This window comes from Cricetulus griseus, chromosome X, assembly GCF_003668045.3.
Source record: "Cricetulus griseus strain 17A/GY chromosome X, alternate assembly CriGri-PICRH-1.0, whole genome shotgun sequence".
In the NCBI taxonomy this organism is placed as follows: Eukaryota; Metazoa; Chordata; class Mammalia; order Rodentia; family Cricetidae; genus Cricetulus; species Cricetulus griseus.
In genome coordinates this window covers 38,072,300-38,095,130 of record NC_048604.1, presented here as the reverse complement: position 1 = coordinate 38,095,130, position 22,831 = coordinate 38,072,300, and positions in this window count along the sequence as shown.

Sequence of the window (22,831 nt, the reverse complement as noted above, 5' to 3'; positions counted from 1 at the left end):
TCCTGTCCCTGTGTTTTGACCTGGACTTGGTGACTTGAAGACTCTCAAAAGGGGGACACAAAGTTATGACCATGGCCAAGGTCCACTGTAGATATTTGTTCTGGATTATGCTTAGATTTGATTGTATTAAGGCACAGTGCACACACTTCACCTTTCTGGAGATAGGGCTGCTCTCCTCTCTCCAACTCCTTTTCTCTGCTTAGCGCCACAAAGGTCAGGAAGTTGGCGGCATCAGGGACCAGCTGCCCTGAAGGGTCCTTGCCACCTCTATTGGTGAGCATGTCAATGAGGGCTGCTCACTTTGAGCGTTGGCCTTCCTGTTTCATCACCATCTCTTACAGTTCTTGACTTCACCATCTACTCTTTGGCATGCTGAATTCCATTCTGCTCCTGCAATAAATCATGCTGTCATTTGTCATTAGCACCCATTCTTCTCTCTTCTTGGGATCTTCTCACTTTGTTTTATCAGTAGCCCAGGTTAGTCTCCAACTTCTTATCTGATTGCTTTGTTGTGATCATAAGAATGCATGCTGTTTGAATACGCTTAACTCCCCTGCAGCAGGTTAATTATTCCTTACCCTTCAGGCATTACTTTAAATCTTACTTCATCCAGGAACCTTCTTCTGATACCTCTACAGTAAATGTTAACTCTTTATTTGAACAATTTCGTAACTGTACAATACATCAGTGGTAGAAACTATCTTCCTTTGTTTCCTTATTGAGCAAAGAGGAAGATCACATATCTCTGGCTCCCCACCATTGGATTGGCTTCTGATCACTTTTAGGTCTTGCTGTCAATCTTCCGATGTGGTTCTCCATGAACTGGTTTTGCATGTTAGTCCACAGAGTACTGGCTCCAATTCAGGACTCCCAAAGGGGCATGTAATGGTAAATCCATATGAAAGAAAAGCTTGTATCCTGAGTCATTGTTTGGATACCTACTCAGAGGAGCTCCTTGACATCCATTGGCCTGTGGCATAATTAATAAACATACTTTTTTGTATGCGGTGAGCCACTGATATGCAAGGATGATTTCATCACTAATGCTAAAATTAATTTCTTTGGCTAACATTATCTCCAGTATGTCATAGCAGTTAATAGTGATTAAAATTGCTCATTTGCTTGGTTGTACTCATCACTAGAATGAAAGCCCTATTAGAGTTTGGGATTTTGCCAGGATTGTTCTCTCCTATATCTTCAACACTATATTACTTTTCTATTACTGTGATCAAATACCATGAACAAGACAACTTAGAAAAGAAAGAATTTAATTGAGCTTACGATTTCAGAGAGTTAGAGTCTACGATAATAGAGCAAAGGTATGATGGCAGAACAGCTGAGAATTCACATCTTGATACAAAAGTAGGAGGCAGAGAGAGAACACTGAGAATGGCGAGGTACATGCCTCTTCCAAAAAGGCTGCACTTTCAAATCCTTCTCAAACAGTTCCACCAACTGGGGACCAAGTATTCAAATGCCTGAGAATTATGGGGGATATCTCAAATCACCACATTCCACTCCCTGGCTGCCATAGTCTCATGACATATCATAACACCAAAATGCATTTAGTCCAACTCAAAAGTCCCCATAGTCTTTCAATCTTAAGTCTGTTTAAAGGTTAAAAGTCTCTTCTGAGACTCAAGACATTCTCTTATGTATAAACCCCTGTGAAATCAAAAACAGGAATTATATACTGTTAGACCCCGGAAAACTCAGGTATCTGGGATCCCAGGCCATGACTGCGGTCATCCTAATCAACCACGCAGATTCCAGAGCTTGCTGCAAACTGCATGAGGCTTTATTGTAATTTAACGAGCTAACCCCATGTTAGCTCGGGTCTTTCACCCACCCGCCATGGCGGATGGCTTGCAAAAGACAGCTCGAACCGGCTGCAGAGAGAGATCTTGTAGGGCAGCATAAGAGGAGTGTCTAGGGGTACGCACAAGCTCAGGATTGGTGTGCCTCCAGGCTTGGAGGGCTTGCCCTGTGTTGATTGGCCAACTGGTTGTTATGGCCCATAGGCCCTCCCAGGGTGGTTGCTATGCTTTGTGCGTCATTGCTGTGCACTTGTCCGTAGTACACCCAGGGTCTTAAAGCATAGTGCCACCAGCAAACTTCTGCTTGGTTCCTTGTCATGAGGCAGGCGTCTGACCTCTAAGTGACCAAGGCAAGGTTATGGCGAGCACGTGTTACTGTCATGGCTGCCGAAATGGGGAGCTGGTCCCTTCAATACTTCCAACATACAATGGCACAAAACGTACATTGTCATTCCAACAGGGAGGAATCAGGACACAGTAGAGAAATGCAGGGCTGAAAAACAAAGGGAATGACCTTTTTTTTTTATGTATGAACATTACATGATACGAAGCTTGCTTCTTTTTATTTTATTTTATTTTATTTTATTAGTTCAAATTAGGAACAAGCTTGCTTCAGATGTTAATCCCTTCACTCTCTCCCTCCCCTCCCCCCAACATCCCACCTGCCCCTAGCCATCCCCCCTCCACTCCCCAGGCAGGGTAAGGCCCTCAAAAGGGGCTCCCCAAAGTCTACCACATCATCCTGGGCCAGGCCTAGGCCCTTCCCCATGTGTCCAGGCCAAGAGAGCATCCCTTCACAAGGGATGGGCTCTCAAAATCCCTTCTTTTTTAAGACCTTAAATATTTAATACAGTGCATTATCCCTGTACAAATGGAAAAAAATTAAGTTCAACATTTCTAGACCAATATGGCTGTTAATTTTTGTACAATGCCAACTCAACATGGTAAACTGGGATACTTTTTTCCAAAGTTGACAGCACAGTTAAAGTTTCCAAAAATTCAAATTATATATATATATATATATATATATATATATATATATATATATATATATAATAATGGCAGTATGTTATGCATCAATAGCAGCAACAGCTTTTCCAGGTTCTTCAGTCATTTGAACAAAATTGTAGAGACATCCAGCACTCTCCATTTAAAAAAAAAGTAAAAAACAAAATCCCAGAAAAACAACACAGTTCTGCTACTCTGGTGGTACCTGGCACCATTTTTTTAAATTAGCTTCTCAATCATCGTCTGGAAGGAAACCATTCTGAGCAACATCATTAAAAACAGCTCTGATAAAGCACGGTCACTACTATGTATCATAAAACAGGTCCACATATGAGTGAGTACATATCATGTTTGTCTTTTTGTGATTGGGTTACCTCTCTCAGAATGGTTTCTTCTAGGTCCATCCTTTTCCTGCAAATTTCAAGATTCCATTGTTTTTTTTTTCTGCTGAATAGTACTCCATTGTGTAAATATACCACATTTTCTGTATCCATTCTTCCGTTGAGGGGCATCTAAGCTGCTTCCAGTTTCTGGCTATTACAAAAAATGCTGCTATGAACATGGTTGAACAGATGTCCTTGTTATATGAATGTGCTTCTTTTGGGTATATGCCTAGGAGTGGAATTGCTGGATCTTGTGGTAGACTCATTCCCATTTTCTTGAGGAGTCACCATACTGATTTCCAAAGTGGCTGTACAAGTTGGCACTCCCACCAGCAGTGGAGGAGTGTTCTTCTTTCTCCGAATCCTCTCCAGCATAAACTGTCATTGTTAATTTGGTTTTAGTCATTCTGACAGTATTAAGATGGTATCTCAGAGATGTTTTGATTTGCATTTCCCTGATGGCTAAGTATGTTGAACACTTTCTTATGTGTCTTTCAGCCATTTTAGATTCCTCTATTGAGAATTGTCTATTTAGTTCTGTACCCCATTTTTTAATTGGATTGTTTGGTGTTTTCGAGAATAGCTTCCTGAGTTCTTTGTATATTTTGGAGATCAGCCCTCTGTCAGATGTGAGGTTGGTGAATATCTTTTCCCAGTCTGTGGGCTGTCGTTTTGTCTTGCTGACTATGTCCTTTGCCTTACAGAAACTTCTCAGTTTCAGGAGGTCACATTTATTAATTGTTGATCTCAGTGTCTGTGCTACTGGTGTAATGTTCAGGAAGCGGTCTCCTGTACTGATTAATTCAAGGGTATTTCCCAGTTTATCTTCTAGTAGGTTCAGTGTGGCTGGGTTTATGTTGAGATCTTTGATCCATTTTGACTTAAGTTTTGTGCAGGGCCAAAGGCTTGGGTCTATCTGTAGTCTTCTACATGTTTGCATCCAGTTATGCCAGCACCATTTGTTGAAGATGTTCTCTTTGTTCCAGCGTATATATTTGGATTGTTTGTCAAAAATCAGGTGTTCGTAGGTGTGTGGGTTAATGTCGGGGTTTTCAACTCTATTCCATTGGTCTACCTGTCTATTTTTGTGCCCATACCAAGCTGTTTTTAGGACTATAGCTCTGTAATAGCGCTTAAAGTTAGGGATGGTGAGACCTCCAGAAGTTCCTCTATTGTACAGGGTTGTTTTGGCTATCCTGGGTATTTTGTTTTTCTATATAAAGTTGAGAATTGTTCTTTCAAGGTCAGTGAAGAAATGTGTTGGGATTTTGATGGGGATTGCATTGAATCTGTAGATTGCTTTTGGCAAGATTGCCATTTTTACTATGTTGATCCTGCCTATCCAAGAGCATGGGAGATCTTTCCATTTTCTGGTATCTTCTTTAATTTCTTTCTTTAGAGACTCAAAATTCTTACAGTACAGGTCTTTCACTTTTTTGGTTAGTGTTACTCCAAGGTATTTTATGTTGTTTGTGGCAATTGTAAAGGGTGATGCTTCTCTGATTTCTTTCTCCACCAATGTGTCATCCGTATATAGTAGGGCTACAGATTTTTTTTGAGTTAATCTTGTATCCTACCACTTTGCTGAAGGTGTTTATCAGCTGTAGGAGTTCCCTGGTAGAGTTTTTTGGGTCACTAATGTAGACTATCATATCGTCTGCAAATAGTGAGAGTTTGACTTCTTCCTTTTACAATTTGTATTACCTTGGTCTCCTTTTGTTGTCTTATTGCAAGTTTGACTTCTTCCTTTTACAATTTGTATTACCTTGGTCTCCTTTTGTTGTCTTATTGCTCTAGCTAGAACTTCAAGGACAATATTCAAGAGGTATGGAGAGAGTGGACAGCCTTGTCTTGTACCTGATTTTAGAGGAATTGCATTGAGTTTCTCTCCATTTAATTTGATGTTGGCTGTTGGCTTGCTGTATATTGCTTTTATTATGTTGAGATATGTTCCTGTTATCCCTGATTTCTCCAGGACCTTTATCATGAAGGGATGTTGGATTTTGTCAAAGGCTTTTTCGGGATCTAGTGAGATGATCATGTGATTTTTTTCCTCAGTCTGTTTATATGGTGGATTACATTGATGGATTTTCGTATGTTGAACCATCCTTGCATCCCTGGGATGAAGCCTACTTGATTGGGATGGACAATTTCTCTGATGTGTTCTTGGATTCTATTTGCCAATACTTTATTGAGAATTTTTGCATCAATGTTCATGAGGGATATTGGTCTGTAGTTCTCTTTCTTGGTTGTGTCTTTGTGTGTCTTGGGTATCAAGGTTATTGTGGCCTCATAAAAAGAATTTGGTAATGACCCTTCTGCTTCTATTGTGTGGAATACTTTGAGGAGAATTGGTATTAGCTGTGCTTTGAATTTCTGGTAGAATTCTGCACTGAAGCCATCTGGCCCTGGGCTTTTTTTGGTTGGGAGACTTCTAATGACTGCTTCAATTTCATTAGATGTTATAGGTCTATTTAAGTTGCTTATCTGTTCTTGATTTAATTTTGGAAAGTGAAATCTGTCCAGAAAATTGTCCATTTCCTTTAGATTTTCAAATTTTGAGGAATATAGGTTTTCAAAGTATGACCTGATGATTCTCTGGATTTCCTCTCTGTCTGTTGTTATGACCCACTTTTTCATTCCTGATTTTATTAATTTGCATGTTCACTCTTTGTTGTTTGGTTAGTTTGGATAAAGGTTTGTCTATCTTGTTGATTTTCTCAAGGAACCAACTTTTTGTTATATTGATTATTTGTATTGTTCTCCTAGTTTCCATTTTATTGATTTCAGACCTCAATTTGATTATTTCCTGGCGTCTGCTCCTCCAGGGTGTATCGGCTTCTTTGTTTTCTAAAGCTTTCAGTTGTGCTGTTAATTCTGTAGTGTGATTATTCTCCTGTTTCTTCGTGTGGGTTTTTAGCGCTATGAACTTTGCTTTTAGCACTGCTTTCAGAGTATCCCATAGGTTTGGATATGTTGTGTCCGCATTCTCATTGAATTCTATGAAATCTTTAATTTCTTTTTTTATTTCTTCCTGGACCCATGAATTGTGCAATTGGGTGTTACTTAATTTCCATGAGTTTGTAGGTTTTCTGTAGTTCTTGTTGTTGTTGAATTCTAATTTTAAAGCATGGTGGTCTGATAAGACACAGGGGGTTATTTCAATTTTTTTGTACTTGTTGAGGTTTGCTATGTTGCCAAGTATGTGGTCGATTTTAGAGAAGGTTCCATGTGGCGCTGAGAAGGAGGTAAATTGTTTTTATTTGGGTGGAATGTTCTATAGATATCTGTTAAGTCCAATTGTGCCATAACTTCTATTAGTTCTTTTGTTTATTGTTAAGTTTCTGTCTGGTGTTCCTGTCCAGTGGTGAGAGTGGGGTGTTGAAATCTCCCACTATAAGTGTGTGCGGTTTTATGTGTGATTTGTGTTTTAGTAAAGTTTCTTTTACAAACATGGATGCCTTTGTATTTGGGGCATAAATGTTCAGAATTGAGACTTCATCCTGATGGATTTCTTCTGTGATGAGTAGGAAATGACCTTCTTCATCTCTTTTGACTGATTTTAGTTTAAAGTCCAATTTATTGTGTATTAGGATTGCTACCCCTGCTTGTTTCTTGGGTCCATTTGATTGGAAGATTTTTTCCCCAACATTTAATTCTTAGGTACTGTCTGTCTTTGAGGTTGAGGTGAGTTTCTTGTATGCAGCAGAAGGAACGATTCTGTCTTCTTATCCATTCTGCCGACAGTTGGAGGCAGAGCTGTCACCGGGCCTCGAGGTGTTGGATCCCACTGCTGAACTCCTTATGGCATGCAGGACACTTGCGTCAGATGACTCTGAGCAGCGACAACGAGCAAGAGCCGGCAACAGCCCCTGGCCTACCTGGGTAGGTGGATGGAGGCCGGGCTGCCTCTGGGTGTTCGGTGTTTGGAACCTGCAGCCACCGAACTGGGTCCGGCACGCAGGTTGCTTGCCTCAGATGACTCTGAGCAGCAATGACCTGCAGCTTGCTTCTTTATTGGCACTCAGTCACTCTAATTTAGCTATGATTGGTCTTTGGTTGACATCATGCTTTGACTGCTGAGTTAAATAACAGTAACAAAGAGTGTATGGCTTGAAAAGCTTACATTCTTTCCCATTTAGCCCTTTACAGACAACTATGCCAGTCCTTGGACTAAGTCCCTATTACAACATGTAAGTTGCATGAGAAAAGTCTCAGAATGAGGTAGCATCTGTGATCAGTGCTCAAACTCAGGTTTTATTCTTTGACCTGTGTAAGGAGAGTAACAAATCAAGACAAATTGTAGAAGGAAAGGAAAGTGAGTGAAATAAGGACATGACCACTCCAAGGTATGGTTGAAGAGAAGGTTTTTATTGTAGATATGGAACAGAGTACAGTAAGAGGCATCTGGAAGAGTCCAGAGCAGGGGGAGCAAGCAGTAGACTAAACATGGCCAGCAGAATGAACCAGGCCACGAGAGGTGGGGAGAGACTGGGATAGCAAGAGAGAGGGGCAAGCAGACCAGGAGAGAGAACCAAGAGCCAGGAGAGTGCATGACTGAAATGGCGGGGTTACATAGGAATGAGAAGCTGGGGGAATGGAAATCCATGGGCTGGAGAGATTTAGGGTAGGGGCAGGGTGAGGTGAACTGAGAGGAGCCAGGATGCCAACGTGGAACTCTGTAACAAGTACTTGCTGAGAGCGCCTAGATGTCAGTGTGCACATTAATATACTAATAGGTGTCACATTTGTCCTGAGTTTTTTTTGGACCTAGAGAAGGCAGGTCCAAAACAAGTATCATTGACACTTAGGGTCCCAAATGTTAAGTCACCAGTGGGAGCCAGGGAAAGAGGATAGTAGTGTTTAGCAAGAACCTGGCAAATGATGGATGTGGGGGAGGGGTGTTGTGAGTGACTGTCCTGTGAATCAAGCATCTCCTATCTTGGGTAGTTCAGCTGTGTCCACCTGTCAAAAGGATCATCTGAGCTGGGCTTGTTGACCATTTCCTTCCCCTCCATGGTTGGATGGAAAGAGTCACAAGAGCCATACCTGAGTATGCAACTCTGCCTTAGTTGGACATGGTCTCAAGGAGAGGCTAGAGTATATGGGAAGTGGCGGGAGGCTCCATTTATGAGGTTATGGGAAAGCCCTCATCTGCTGGGTAAAGGTTTTCCAGTTGTAGTCCGTGGTGGGGTGCACTCACACCTCTGTAAGTGAACCCTCACCTATGCTCTGTGAGGGAGCCCAATAAACTCACTGGCTCTCCAGAATGAATGTTGGTGGAAATGTGCTTCTGTTTGTCAATAGGACCTTAGGAGAAGGGGTAGACTTTGTTGATTCTGTCTCCCCCAAACACAGTGGGGTGGGAGGACAGGAACTGTCCACACCACAGTAAGAAGGAAGGGAAGGTATAGCCTCCTACATACATGTGCTCTTGTGGCCTGACCCTGAAAATGCATGGAGTTCACAGAAAGTAATCCGGCAGAGTGAGTGTAAGGCCATGCTGTGAAGGATGTCAAGCTTCCCATTGTGACTCCATGGTGACTAACTGTGGGGATGCCTGCAAACGCTGAGGCATAGCTAAGAGCTGCTCAGAGAAAGAGCATCCAGTTCCTGGAGGCCAGGGGCCAGGAAAGCACTGAGAGCCAATGTCTCTCACTTACTATCCCTACGAAAATCCTTGCCTTCATCTTTATAAATCTTTCAGATTCAGGTTTAAGTCTTCAAGACCTTTTGCTTGAATGCCCTCTGTGAGTCACTTACATTCAACACTTGACGGATGGGACTGTGGCCCTTCCTGCTCCTCTTTTCCATGCAGGCAATGCTGTAGCCATGGGCTAGAGCTGAGGATTGTGGGAGAGCTGCGCCATGTTCACACAGCCTGGAAGGCAATCTTCTCATACCTGGAAGGCAATCTTCCAGCACACCCCTCCCACACACACACAGCCAGCTCTCTTTTCCTCCCCTGTGGCAAAGGATTCCTGCTCTGCTGTGAGTCACCACCCACTAAGAAATACCACAAACCTTTCTGTGTCAGCAGCCATAACACAGTTTTTTTTTAGGGTGAGGAGACGGGAGAGAGGACAGGCATAATGAATGGAACAAAGTGAACACACCGCAAACCAAAAGGGTAGCTCTTGTCTTCTACTTCCTGTTTCCCTGGAGGGGTTTGTGATATGTTAGGCAGCCTTCCATCTGCTGCTCAGTTTCATTTCCCCTGCTCTTTAAATTGTACTTAATCCCTTGTAGATTTGGGAGTTTAGGGTTTCCTATGATGGTTTAGTTCCTCGGGAACTCCCAGAGCCACCAAAAACAGAGATACAAGACAGCCTTGTAAATGTTCTCATAGACACAAACAAGTATAGTCTAAGTGTAGGATGTTAAAGATACTGTTGGAACAATATACTGACCATTGAAGTTCAAAGGCAATGTAGAAAATGTATGACAGTTATGAGACAGGGCATTTGAGAACCTGGGTCATGATGGTGATGATGATGATGATGAGGAGGAGGAGGAGCAGGAGGAGGAGGAAGAGGTAGTGGCAAGATGGCTCAGCAGTTAAGGACATTTATTTGTTCTTCTTACAGTGTCTCACTTGGGGTTTCTGTTGCTATGATGAAGCACCATGACCAAAACCAAGTTTGGGAGGAAAGGGTTTATGTGGCTTACACTTCCACAGCACTGTTTATCATTGAAGGAAGTCAGGACAGGAACTCAAACATGGCAGGAACTTGGAGGAAGACCTGATGCAGAGACCATGGAGGAGTTCTCTTAAACACCATACTCCCCCTCAGAAAATGTATTGATGTTTAAAAATGTGTGGCCATTTTGCGATGTTAGATTGTAGAAAGTCTTTTGATGAGCCATGTTCTTCCATAGCAGTCATTCTAACACAAGGATAAAGGAGGAAGGGAAGCATGAGATGTTGTCTATTGTCCTTACTTCCTAAAGTTAAGTGTAGGAACATGCCACACCTTGGCTAGAATTGGCATAATCTGCTCTCCAGAAGTCTTCCCAGCTGGTATCAGAGCTTTCAGAAAGCTCTTTGAGTGAAACCTTCAAGCTGCCCACATGTTTCTTTGTTATCTGTGGCTTGGATGTATTGCTTCCAGTTTCCTGACCACCCACCATTCTCTCTCACCTAACAAGATTTAAGGGACCATCTACACTCCTGGAAGAAAGTATACAAAATCTGAGTTTAGGAATGAGGTGGCTCTTTTGGGAAGAGACAGCAAAGGCGGAAATGACTCACAACTGAAAATGGTAACTGGACAGAGAATTCTGTCTGGTGCATTTAACCACTGCTAGAGTAAGTAAGCAGGGAGTCTGTTGTTATGTTCACCTTTAGGAACAAAAGCTGTCTGAGGTAGCTATTATGTCCTCTGAAATGAGACTTACCATCAGAGATCCTCTGGAATTGATGCCTGGATAAAATGACGTGTGTGTTCAGATTGCGGTGTAGGTGCAGGATATATTGGAAGTCCATCTGCTTTGCTAGCACAGTCCAGGGACTGTATTATGAAATATCCAATGGTAGATCTGTTCCCAGAACAAAGCTACTCTACTCACAAAGAAATAATACTCATTGAAACAAAGCCCCACTAGGATGGAAATGTGCAATGTGGTAGAGAAAATTGGGACCTACACAAGCAGGGTGAACAGAAAAAGGAGCTATCGATGCATCATAGCTTTAAGATGTAGATTATAGCCAGGCGGTGGTGGTGCACACGCCTTTAATCCCAGCACTCGAGAGGCGGAAGCAGGTGGATCTCTGTGAGTTCGAGGCCAGCCTGGGTTATAGAGTGAGTTGCAGGACAGGCTCTAAAGCTACACGGGGAAATGCTGTCTTGAAAAAAAAAATGTAGATAACAATTTCTGAGAGGAAATTGCAACAGATAAAACATGAGGTATGCCACAATTAGCACTATGATCATTCAATCTACAAAAGAGTCTTGGGAGGACCAATTTACACAAAGCTGAAACTTCAGCTTAGAGGGCAATCTATATATGGGGCTTAAGTGATTCTAGCCATAATCGGCATAGCTCTGCATATATAATTGTGTACAGACAGACATGGCAACTTGAGACCAATCCATGTTACCAACTTGAGACCACTTATGTTGCTATAAAGAATATTAACAGCTGTCGGGCATGGTAGTGCATGCCTTTAATCCCAGCACTAAGGAGACAGAAGCAAATGAATCTCTGTGAGTTTGAGGTCAGCCTGGTCTACAGAGTAAGTTCCAGGACAGCCAGGGCTACACAGAGAGACCCTGTTTCGAAAGCAAAACAAAAGAAAAAATAACAAAAACAGAAAGAATATTAACAGTTACCATGTGGAAGAAGGAAATTCAAAATACTGACCACCCACTGTAGGTCCTTCTGACTGCACATAGATGGGTTATTCTAGCTTTGACGGTCATTAAAAGAAAAAAAAAAAAAGACTTGTGGCCATTTTACCACCTTCAACGAGAAGAGATTTTAGAAGATAGGAACTAAGAATGTGGGAAGGAAAGCGATTTTTAAAATGAAAATAGGGAAAGTTGATGCTATTATTCACTCTGCCCTGATCCTGACCTAGATTTTTTGACAAAAACATTTTTACAGAGTTACTAAACTAACTGCCTGTCCCATTGTTCTATGTCTTGTGCATGAGAGGTTAGAAGTCTGGGGGTTGAGAACCTTTGAGATTGATTATATGCAACATTCTCTGTGTGTTTATGGTTGTGTACATGTTTTCTTTCCCCTATAGGGAATGTTTGTTCCTCTGTTTGTATCATTTATGTAATCACAACATTAGTTGTTATTTTTATCTTTTTAAAAATTTATTTATTTATTTTTATTTTACATTCATTGCTGTTTTGCCTGTGTGTATGTTTGTGTGAAGGTGTCAGATCCCCTGGAGCTGGAGTTACAGACCGTTGTGAGCTGCCATGTGGGTGCTGGGAATTGAACTCAGGTCCTCTGGAAGAGCAGCCAGTGCTCTTAACAGATGAGCCATCTCTCCAGCCCTGATATTTTTACTTTTAACCATGACATTTTCCCTACCAGTGTATCAAGATATGTATTTCTGGTCAGAATAGTTTCCATGGGGTAAAACACATGAATTGAGAGATAATGCTAGCTAGTATAGTTCACTGATGTCTGGACTTTGCAGCCCAGAAAGAATCATATTTTTGACACTTATTTATTTAGTGTTAAATGTGTGTGTATATACGTGTCATGGTGAGTAGAGGTCAGAGGACAACTCACGGGAATCATTTCTCTCCATTCAACTGTATGGGCCGGGTAATTGAAGCCAGATCATCAGGCTTGGTGGCAAGAGCCATGTTGCTGACCTAGATAGAATGATTTGTCTTGTTAAATGATTTCATATACTGTGTGATTGGAGAAGAAAGAAACTTTTTTTAAAAAGGATTTTATTTATTTATTATGTATACAATATTCTGCTTCCAGATATCTGCACACCAGAAGAGGGCACCAGATCTCATAATGGATGGTTGTGAGCCACCATGTGGTTGCTGGGGATTGAACTCAGGACCTCTGGAAGAGCAGTCAGTGCTCTCAACCTCTGAGCCATCTCCCCACCCCCGAGAAGAAAGAAACTTAACATACACCTCAAACCACCCCTTAGTGACAGGTCATATTATTTATTAATTGATTTGACAAAAATTTATTGTCAAATAAGTGTGTATATTACATGTGTATATATCATATTACTCCTAAGATCCCTCCATTTTGTGGATGGGGACACAATGTGATAACATGCAAAGATATTTAGAGTGGCTAGTTGATCAAAGTTAAAAGAGAATGCTATGTTAGGGCTTTAAAGTCTGGCCATGTGTAACTGAAATTTACAATTGAAAAACCTAGGGAGGCACAATGGTGGACTTAATGTCACAAGAAACAAGGTGCTGAGAAGCACCCAGGACTTGCTCAGGCCTCTGTTCTCTGGGTAAGGCTATCTGAGGAGCCAGCACCCACAGCTTTGCTTGCATCTGGAGCTCTTCCAAGCAGCCTGGCCCTGCTCAGGTTCCTTCTCCAGACAACCATGCCCCTATGATCTTGTTTCCAGCACCACAGAGACTATTAGATTACAGGATTCCTGGGTTAAGGAACAAAAGGCTCTGCCAACATGCCAGCCACTTTACAGAGTCCTCCAAGACAGAATTTCCTAGCAGAGAACACACAGAAAAAGATCAGCTACTTGTGCCATTATTGTTTGCTTCCCACCTTGGCCTACCACCAGGCTGTGATTGAGAAGTCTGGCTTTTAGCTGACCAATCCTGGTTTGCAATTGGTCTCTCTCCCCTTCAGCCATTCTGTGGAAACCTTAGAGAACATTTGATGCTGGTTTGTCTATTTTTGCCATTGTTGTTTTGGTGAGTTTTTTTTCTTCTGTCGTTGTTCTGGTTTGGTTTGGTTTTTGAGACAGAATCTCACTCTTCTGACTTGTCTGGAGCTCACTGTGTGGACCAGAATGGCCTTAAATTCAGAGATTTGCTCTGCCTCTGTTTCTCAAGTGCTGGAATTAAGATGTGAGCCGCCACACTCAGCTTTTTATTCTCTTCTGCTTTCTTAAATTAGGGCTGCTTTTGAGCCAAGCCATTCCTGCTCACATGAGATCTTTAAAAGGCTCTTAAGACCAAAGAACTAATGAGTAGCAAGCAGGGTGACCTGGGATTGCAGTAGTGAGGAAATGGGGACATCTGCTTCAGGCTCTTCCTGGGATTAAAGGAGGTTTACTCTGCTGCAGATCACGCAGGACTTTTAGCCTCCATCACCCACAGAACAACAATAAAAGATGCCATGCTACTATGGCATTACATACTCTTAGGTCTACTGTCACATACCTACACTGCACTACACTTCTACCTTGCCCACAGAAGCCTCAGGGGAAGTGACATTCGTGTGTCCCTTACATATGATAGCAGTCCCCATTTGTTCAGTATGGCTTCTCTGTCTGTGCAGTTCCTTGGCACCTGCCACTTCTGTATTCCAAATACAACTTCAGAAGGATGTGGAAAAGAGCCCTTACTTTTCTGCTCCCTGGTTTCAGGATCATGGACATGGTAAGGGTTACTAAGCAACACCGATATATACTCTACTTAGGTCAGACTAAATCACATGGCAAATAAGAAGTCACAAGTAAGGCATTTTCAGTCCTATGTGGTAGACATACTGGGTGATCACAACAGTCATGAGGCTGAGGCAGGATAACCGAGGGTTCAAGAGCAGCTTGGACTCCATAGTGAATTCCAGGCTATCCTGGGCTGCATAGTGGGAGCCTATCTAAAAGCAAAATGCATCTCCTGAGTTTAACACTGGTACCTTTGGAATCTTTTCTACAGTTGGATTACTATACTGATGAGAAGGCCCTACTTATTGTTCCATATGTTTCTGCTCTAAGGTTTCTTAGAATGACTGCTATATTCATCCTTGGAAACCTGAGCAAACAATCCAAGAACATTAGCTGCTAAGTTGACAAACCTTGGGTAAGCCAGAGACATTTATCTCTAGATAGCTATCCTACCAGATGTTTGCACTCTAGATACAGTGAATGCTTTTGTTTTTCTGATGATAACAACTTCAGTCTCCTCTACCCCAGCTCTCATTGCTATTACCATCATTGTCCAGAGAAGGCTGACAGACCTATATGCTCATCATTTGGCCAGGTTCTGGCTTTCAAAATCAGGTGTTTGAGTAACTGCATAGAAAACTGGAATCCAATGCTCTAGATTTTGATAGAGGAAAGCTTACCAGTTTTTCGGGATCTATTGCTTTAGAGTTGTGTAGATAAGCCTGGGGCATGGGATTTGGATATGATACCTCAGCATTCTGGAAATTTCTACAGCATCATTGGGATACTGGACTTAGAGGTAACTAAAGTGTTGCACTTCATGCTGGTAGCCACAATTAGACTCTCTTGACTGGTAACTACATTTGGATTCCATTGGCTGGACTTCATTCTTCAAGTCAACACACACTCATCACTAGACACATTGCTTGCTGAATACAGGTCTGCAAGGATACTTGTTGTCAGTCATTATTTATATACTCTATTCTTCTGATTTTCTTTTCTTTTCCCTGCAGTGCAGGGGATGAAACCCCGTTCACAACATGCTAGGATCTACTCCAAGCCTTTACGCTCACATATTTTCCTTGTCTCTGTTTCTCTACTTGTTTTTATTTTTTGGTTTCTTTGTTTTGGTTTTTTTGTTGCTCTTTTCTCCTGAACGGGTCAGAATAGACAAACAGGACAGTTTCTAGTGTCTACATGGAAAATCCATCTGAACTTTCTCCTTAGCATATGAATCAGAGAACATGCAATAAAACTTAGCCTGGCCTGGTAAAAGAGGTGGCACCAAGTCTGGTTCACAGTAAGTAAAGGAACTATTTTTAGATGGAAAAGCCCAGATTTCCAACTGCAGACATAGGAGAGTGCTGTAATCTATGGCTGTGATAACCCCATGTCTTTTACTTATCAAATGCAAGAACAGTTAATGTCCCTGAGATAATTTCATTTTTGAATATTAAGTGCATGTAATCATTTTAAAATGCTTTCCAAAGGCTCTGGAGACATGTCACTAGGATGTATGAACTATAACGTTTGAACTCACATTCACTCAGCTGGCAGAAAGAACTTACCTTTGAAAACAAGACACTCAAGAGTGCTGGGTAGAACACAGATCAGTGTCATAAGTGACACCTCACAGGATCACAAGGTACTCGCTTTTACCCTGTTGTACTATTTTTGTCAGGACAAGGACCACTTTGGGAAAGTAGGGGAAAGTTCAGCTGACATCTGCAGAAGGTTCGTTCAGTTCATTCTTGGGCCATGCTCTTTGCTTTCATAAGCGTATTGAGCAATCCCACAATTCAAGAGAGGTGGCTGTTGGAGAGATGTCATGGGGGCGGGCTTCCCTTCGTGTGTAATGTGGAGGAGTTGTATTTGCTTTCCACAGCTCAAGTTCCAGGAAGGGAAGATGCCTTTACTCCTGAGAAATCCACTTAAATGTAAACTCGGGCTTTGGGTTCTGGGGAAAACATGAGTCATAAAAACTGTTGAGGCGATGCTGCTGCTGGACATCCTGTACACTACTTCTGGTCTCTCTCTCTCTCTCCCTCCCCTGTCTCCCCTCCCTCTCCCTCTACCTCTGTCTGTCTGTCTGTCTGTCTCTCTCTCTCTCTCTCTCTCTCTCTCTCTCTCTCTCTCTGTGTGTGTGTGTGTGTGTGTGTGTGTGTGTGTGTGTTTTAAGGGCGAGGAAATGGGACAGGTCCTGGAAAGTCACGCTTCACGTGCACATGTGAAGCAACTCTAGTTGTCCCTTCCTGTCTCCACTCTCAGCGCCACCTCACTCACCTCTAAGCCTAATCCAGACAAGCTTTAGCGAATCAAACCGTGAGTCACTTTGCAAAGTTATCCTTTAGGCTATCCTTAACACAGTCTGTGCTTTGAGCCAGTTAGTAAATTATCCTTAGAAGCATGGTAGAATTAGGACACTTTGCTAGCTCGACTCACTTGCATTTTTTTAAGGCCTTGAGCAAATAATATCACTCACACCAAATGGCACATAAGCAGTGCCCTATGGAGCTATTTGACACAAAATGTGGCTAAGGGATCTTTCTCTTCCCTACACAGCAGATGCCAGGAACCTGTCTCCTCTCTTTATCCAAGCATCTACGTCAGGACATCTCTTCATCAGCATACTGCCCCCAGGAAACCATGGGCTTCACCTCCTTCTCCCCCACCCCATCCCAAATGTTGATTCAAGTTGAGTGTGGCAACTAAAAACCGAGAGGAATCTTAGAAGTTAAAGGGGAGGGGATCTCATCCAGGAGTACCATGAAACAGAATAGCAAAGAGTTAAAGGGAGAGGGAGTTGGCAGCCTTAATTTGAATGCACACCGATCTCTTTTTAACTTAAACAGCCAAAGCCTCGAGCTTCTTTGTCCTTCCCTGCCTCTCTCCATTCATCCAGCCCACCCACCACCTGGTCTCAGATCTCTGCTGCCCAGTGGGAACACCCAGAGCACAAGGTCAAGCAATCACCCTGTTAGCTATACACTGAGGAAGGTTTGGGTCACTGCCCTTTCAGAAGATTTGCCTAGCAGAGGTGGGGGAGGGGTTGGGAAAAACTAGAAAAGGTTATAGAAAGAGATTTGGGGCACTGGAGGGGGGAGGGCCCGCCCTGTGGCATAAAGGAAGTGTGATTAAAGAGATTAGCTGCTCTTCAATCACAAAGGCGGGCAAGGGAGCCTTAAAACCTTTACAACCATGAAGAGCCTCTTTAGTCCAGTGAACAATGAATGGCAAAAGAAAGAAAAGAATTGCTTTTAGGTTTATAAGGTGAGTTTAGATTAAACCTAAGAAAGTCTAATTTTACATAGAAGGAAAACTAGAGGATTCGCTACCATGTGCAGCAGTACAAGTAGGCAATATATGTCACATGTGCAAAAGGCCCGGATAGACTCACTATTGCTGGCCTGTAATCCTAGCCCTCTGGGAAGGATAGGTAGGAGGTCACAAGTTTGAAGCCAACCTGGATAACGTGAGACTCACTCTTGAGTTTCTATCAGTTCCTTCCCCTTGCCTTGGAGGCACATTTTTCAGTTTCATTTTTTTGGTTTTCGTTTGTTTGTTTGTTTGTTTTGTTTTTTGTTTGTAACATCCCAGGCTGGCCTCGAGAACTTAACAACTCACTTCTTAAGTAGCCAAAGATGACTTTGAAGTCTTGGCTCTCCTACCTCTACTTATCAAGTGCCAGTGTCATAGAAATGTGCTGCCCCACCCAATCTTTTCCATCTTTAGGTCCTTTCTGTTTGTTTTGACACAGGGTTTCACTATCTAGCTCATGCTGGCTTGGAACTTGTGATCCTATTGCTGCTATCTCCCTAGGGCTGGTATTAGAGGCATGTGCCACCATATTTGGTCATTCTTAAGTTTTGGGGCAATGTAGTGAAGACAATATTTCAATTTCCACAACTTTTATCTCTGGATGTTACACCCATAGAAGAATTCTCTTTTGGAAAGTTATACTTTTTAGGCATCTTCCAAATATTGTGAAAACCATATGTCTACAGTCTTTTCATGTTATAAATAACATTGAACTTACAGCTATAAAAATTTTTGGACAAACATTCTAGGCCATGTTGAAAAGGTAATTAGTCTGGGTTAAACCAAAATCAGGCTCAAAGAGCTCAGAGCCTAGATAAATATATGAAACTACAACATACCTTAATTTTGTTAAAATTAAGGAAATATTTACTTCCATTATCTGGCTTGTCAGAAGACACCATTGACAGATGTGAGCAAGGTCCACTCAGAAGGTAAGATGTTCTGCTTAGGATCACTGCCGCAGTCATGAGGGGTAAATAAGACCTAAGAAGGGTTTTTTTATTCACCTTATAACACACACGTGCACACACGCACAGAGAGAGAGAGAGAGAGAGAGAGAGAGAGACAGAGACAGACAGAGACAGAGACACAGAGACACAGAGAGAGACAGACAGACAGACACACACAGACAGAGACAGAGAGACAGAGGGAGACACAGACAGAGATTTAGTCTGTGGAAGCAATCAAAAAAGAGATCCATTTAAGGATTATTATCTTTTTTTTTCTTTTTTTATTAAATTATTAATATTTTCACATATACTTTCCCTCTCCCTCTCCCTCCCCCCACCCCCATTCCTTCTCCCCCACCTCCAACCTACCCCCCACCCCATCCACCCGCCACTCCCCAGGCAGGGTAGGGCCCCCAACCAGGGTTCCACCAAGTCCACCAAATCTTCCTGTGCTGGGCCTAGGCCCCTCCCCATGTGTTCAGAGACAGAGCGAATCCCTTCAAGTGGGATGGGCTCTCGAAGTCCCTCCCACCCACCAGGGCAAAACGCCAGTCCACCTCCCTCTGGAGTCATTCATGATTTCTAGTTTCCTTGGGGTAGAGGATTATAGGCTGGTAAACCTTTGCTCTATGTCTAAAAATCCCAGGAGTGCAGGGGCCTCCCCATTGGCAAGGATTATTATCTTAAGCAATTGGATGCTACTTTGTCACAATTTCAGAAACATATCAGCCAGTCAAACATCACTAGAAGATGTACAAAATTCAGAATAGTCCTACACAGCTGCAAGATTTTTATGATGCCCTTGTAGGGATAACTATACTACAAACAACTGCTGGAGATTGTCAAAGGCTTTGTTTTCCTAGTGAATGCTTTTTACTATAGATAGACCATTTTTTAATTAACAATTTTTCATTTTAGTATAGGAAATAATGAGTTTCCCCCTTCCTGCTAGTCCCCTTTGTCTCCCCAAATAATTGCTCTCCCCCTTTTATGTCACGCATGTGTGTGTGTGTGTGTGTGTGTGTGTGTGAGAGAGAGAGAGAGAGAGAGAGAGAGAGAGAGAGAGTAGCTCTTGTCTCTCTATAATAGGTTGACTTAGATTCCTCTGCATATATTCCCAACAGTCCTTCAGCTACATCACGTGGCAATTCTATTGTCAGTGTTTTGAAGAACCTCCACAGTAATTTCCATAGTGGTTGGATTAATTTACATCTCCACCAGCCGTATATAAAGGTTCTGTTTTCTCACATTTTTGATAGCATGTAATATTGTTGCTTTGGTTTTGATGGCCATTTGGGGGTGAGATGTAATATAAATGTAGTTTTAACTTGTATCCCTGCTGTCTATGGATGTTGAACATTTTTCCTATCTTTGTCAAAAACTGCCTTCCTTCTATATGGCACCTCTCTGTTCTGCTATTTCCTTCACTTTGCGGCTTTACGATTTTATAAAACACAATTTGTCAGTTCTCGCTATTACTTCCTGAGCACTTGGAGCTCTTGTCAGAAAGTCCTTTCTACACTTTGCCTCTATCTTGAAGTGTTCTCCCTACTTTATTTCAGCAGTTACAAAATTTAAAGCCTTACATTAAGGTCGTTGAGGTAGATTGAATTGATTTTTTGTGCAAAGTGAGAGATAGTAACAGATTAATTCTTCTACATGAGAAGATACAGTTTTCTCAGCACCATCCATTTGTTGAAAAGGTGGTATTTTCTGTGGTGTGACCTTCTGGCACTTCTGTTAAAAATTAGGTCATTGGTGGTGGGCATCTGCAATCCTAGGACACACACACACACACACACACACACACACACACACACACACACACACACACACCCCTGTACCTGTGTGGATTTACTGAGTCTCTTTTTATCCCTTTGTCTATGTGTCTGTTTTTCTGCTAGTAGCTTGCTGTTTTGTCACTATGGTTCTGTGGTACAACAAAATCAGGTATTGTCATGCCTCTAGCAATGTTCTTTCTGCTTAGTATTGTTTTGGTTACTTGTGGCCTTTGTGTTTCTGTGTGAATTTTAGAGCAGTTCTTCAGCAATTCAATGAAAAATATCAGTTTTGTTTTGATAGGGGTTGCATCAAATCTGTCCATTGCTTTTGGTAATATCACCATCTTCACAATATTAATTCTTCTAACTCATATCAGAGAGCCATTCTTCAAATTCTTTCTTTGATGGTTTAAAATTTTAATTGTAGGGCTAGAGAGATGGCTCAGCGGGTAAAGGCATATGCCACTAAGCCTGAAAAGCTCAGTTCAATTCTTGGGAGCTACTTGGTGGAAAGAAGTTGTTCTCTGACCTCCCCACACCAAGAGTGGCATATGAATGTGTAAACATATACATATAAAGAAATAAGTGAAAAATAAAATAAAGTTTTAATTGCATGTGTCTTTAGCAAACTTTTAGGCTAAAAGTTAAGCTTATTCTTAGGCAATTAGTTTTTTGATTTTTATTTGTCTGATTATGTATAAGTATATGTGTTTGTGTATAGATATGTGTATGTGAGTACACATGTCCTTAATGGCCAGAAGATAGCATCAAATCTCAGGGAGCTGGAGTTACAGGCTGTGAGCTGCCCAAACTCCATAATATGTATAGAGTATAATATGGGCTCTTACCAGTGGGACATATCTCTAGTCCACTTGGTGCTTTTATTTTTGTTATTACTAAAGGGATTGTTTTATTTCTCTTTCAGTATGTTCCTTATTCATATAGAGAAAATATACTTATTTCCGAATGTTGATTTGTATTCTGCTACTTTGTTAAAAGTGCTTATGAGATCTAAAACTCATCTGGATCTTTCAAGTACAGGATCATTTGGAGATAATTTGACTTCTGCTTTTCTAATTTTTTTTTTGATTCTGTCTTTTGTCTTGTCCCATTTAGTATAATGTCAGTGACAAGGTTGTCATATATGGTCTTTATTATGTTTTTATGGTTGCTCTTTATTGTCAACCTAACTGGATTTGGACTTGTCTATTAGGACATTTCTAGAGAGAGTTAAGTCTCAGGGAGTACACATGGGGAATGTGGATGGCACCATCCAATGGGCTGGGCTCCCAGACTGAACAAAAAGGGTAAAAAGAAAAAGCAAACTGAGCACAGCTCTCATCATTCTCTGTTTCCCCACCATTGGCACAGTGTAAAGAGCTGTCTCAATATCCTGCCACAAGAGCTATAGCCACTGTCACTACCATGCCTTTCCCAACATGGTGGGTTGTATCCCCTCCAAATCCTGAATCAAAATATGTCCATCTCTTCTTAAGGTACTTTTGGGGGTATTTTGTCACAGCAATGAAAAAAGAAATAAATACAGAGCATTGGAACCAAGAAGGGAATCATTGATGTTATAAACTTGACCTAGCAGTCCATAGTCCTTTGGAATCAGGTCATGGGAGAAACGTGGAAAAGTTTAGAGCTATAGGCTAGAGAAGTCCTAGAACACCGTAGATAAAGCTTAATAGGTGGGACACTGGAAGACAAAATGCCAATAGAAATGTAGACAGTAGGGGCTGTAGCTGCATATCTTCAGGCTCCCTAACTTAATCCTTGTTTTCATGACACCAGAGTAAAGTTCAAACACTTGGTTCCTTCTCAAGATGGCACCTAACCACAGTCATGGGGAGTGGCACAATGAATATCCTGTCTAAATCTAACCTATCATGTACTAGTCATTATCTCACCAAATTACCCACTTGATCCCAGCCTTCCAAGAACTGTGGGTTTGTCCTATGAGTAGGACTACCAGTCTCTTTTCAGCAGAGCCATCTGGTACTTTTTTTCTAAATCATGTTTTCTCAGTAGGACTTTTTTAAAAAAATCATGTGAAGTCAATAAGAAAGGGGACCTTAAATACATTATATACAGATAGATGGTTTGGGGTGATTTTAGGGAACTTTACTTTGATACTTAGATTCGTTGTCAAAGGTAATATCATTTGCTAGGGGCAAAACCACTTAGTTTCAGTAACTGAAGCCAAATAAGCTGTTTGTAGCAATGCCTGTGTATCATGTTGAGAAACAGGGTTTATATTAAGAATTCCAGGAAGCCAAGAAGTTTCTGGCTGATGTATTCATCACGGAAAAACATTTTCCTTCTTTTCAGACCAAACTTTCTAGTTACATAAGAAGATTAATAAGACATGGGATGTTTGTTGTATTACTTGAAGCCTTTTTCCATTTCCATCTTAAGAGTTTGTACTATATTTCCCCAAATGTCCTCTCTGAAAATTTGAAGGAACCACTAGGCTGAGACAATGACCATT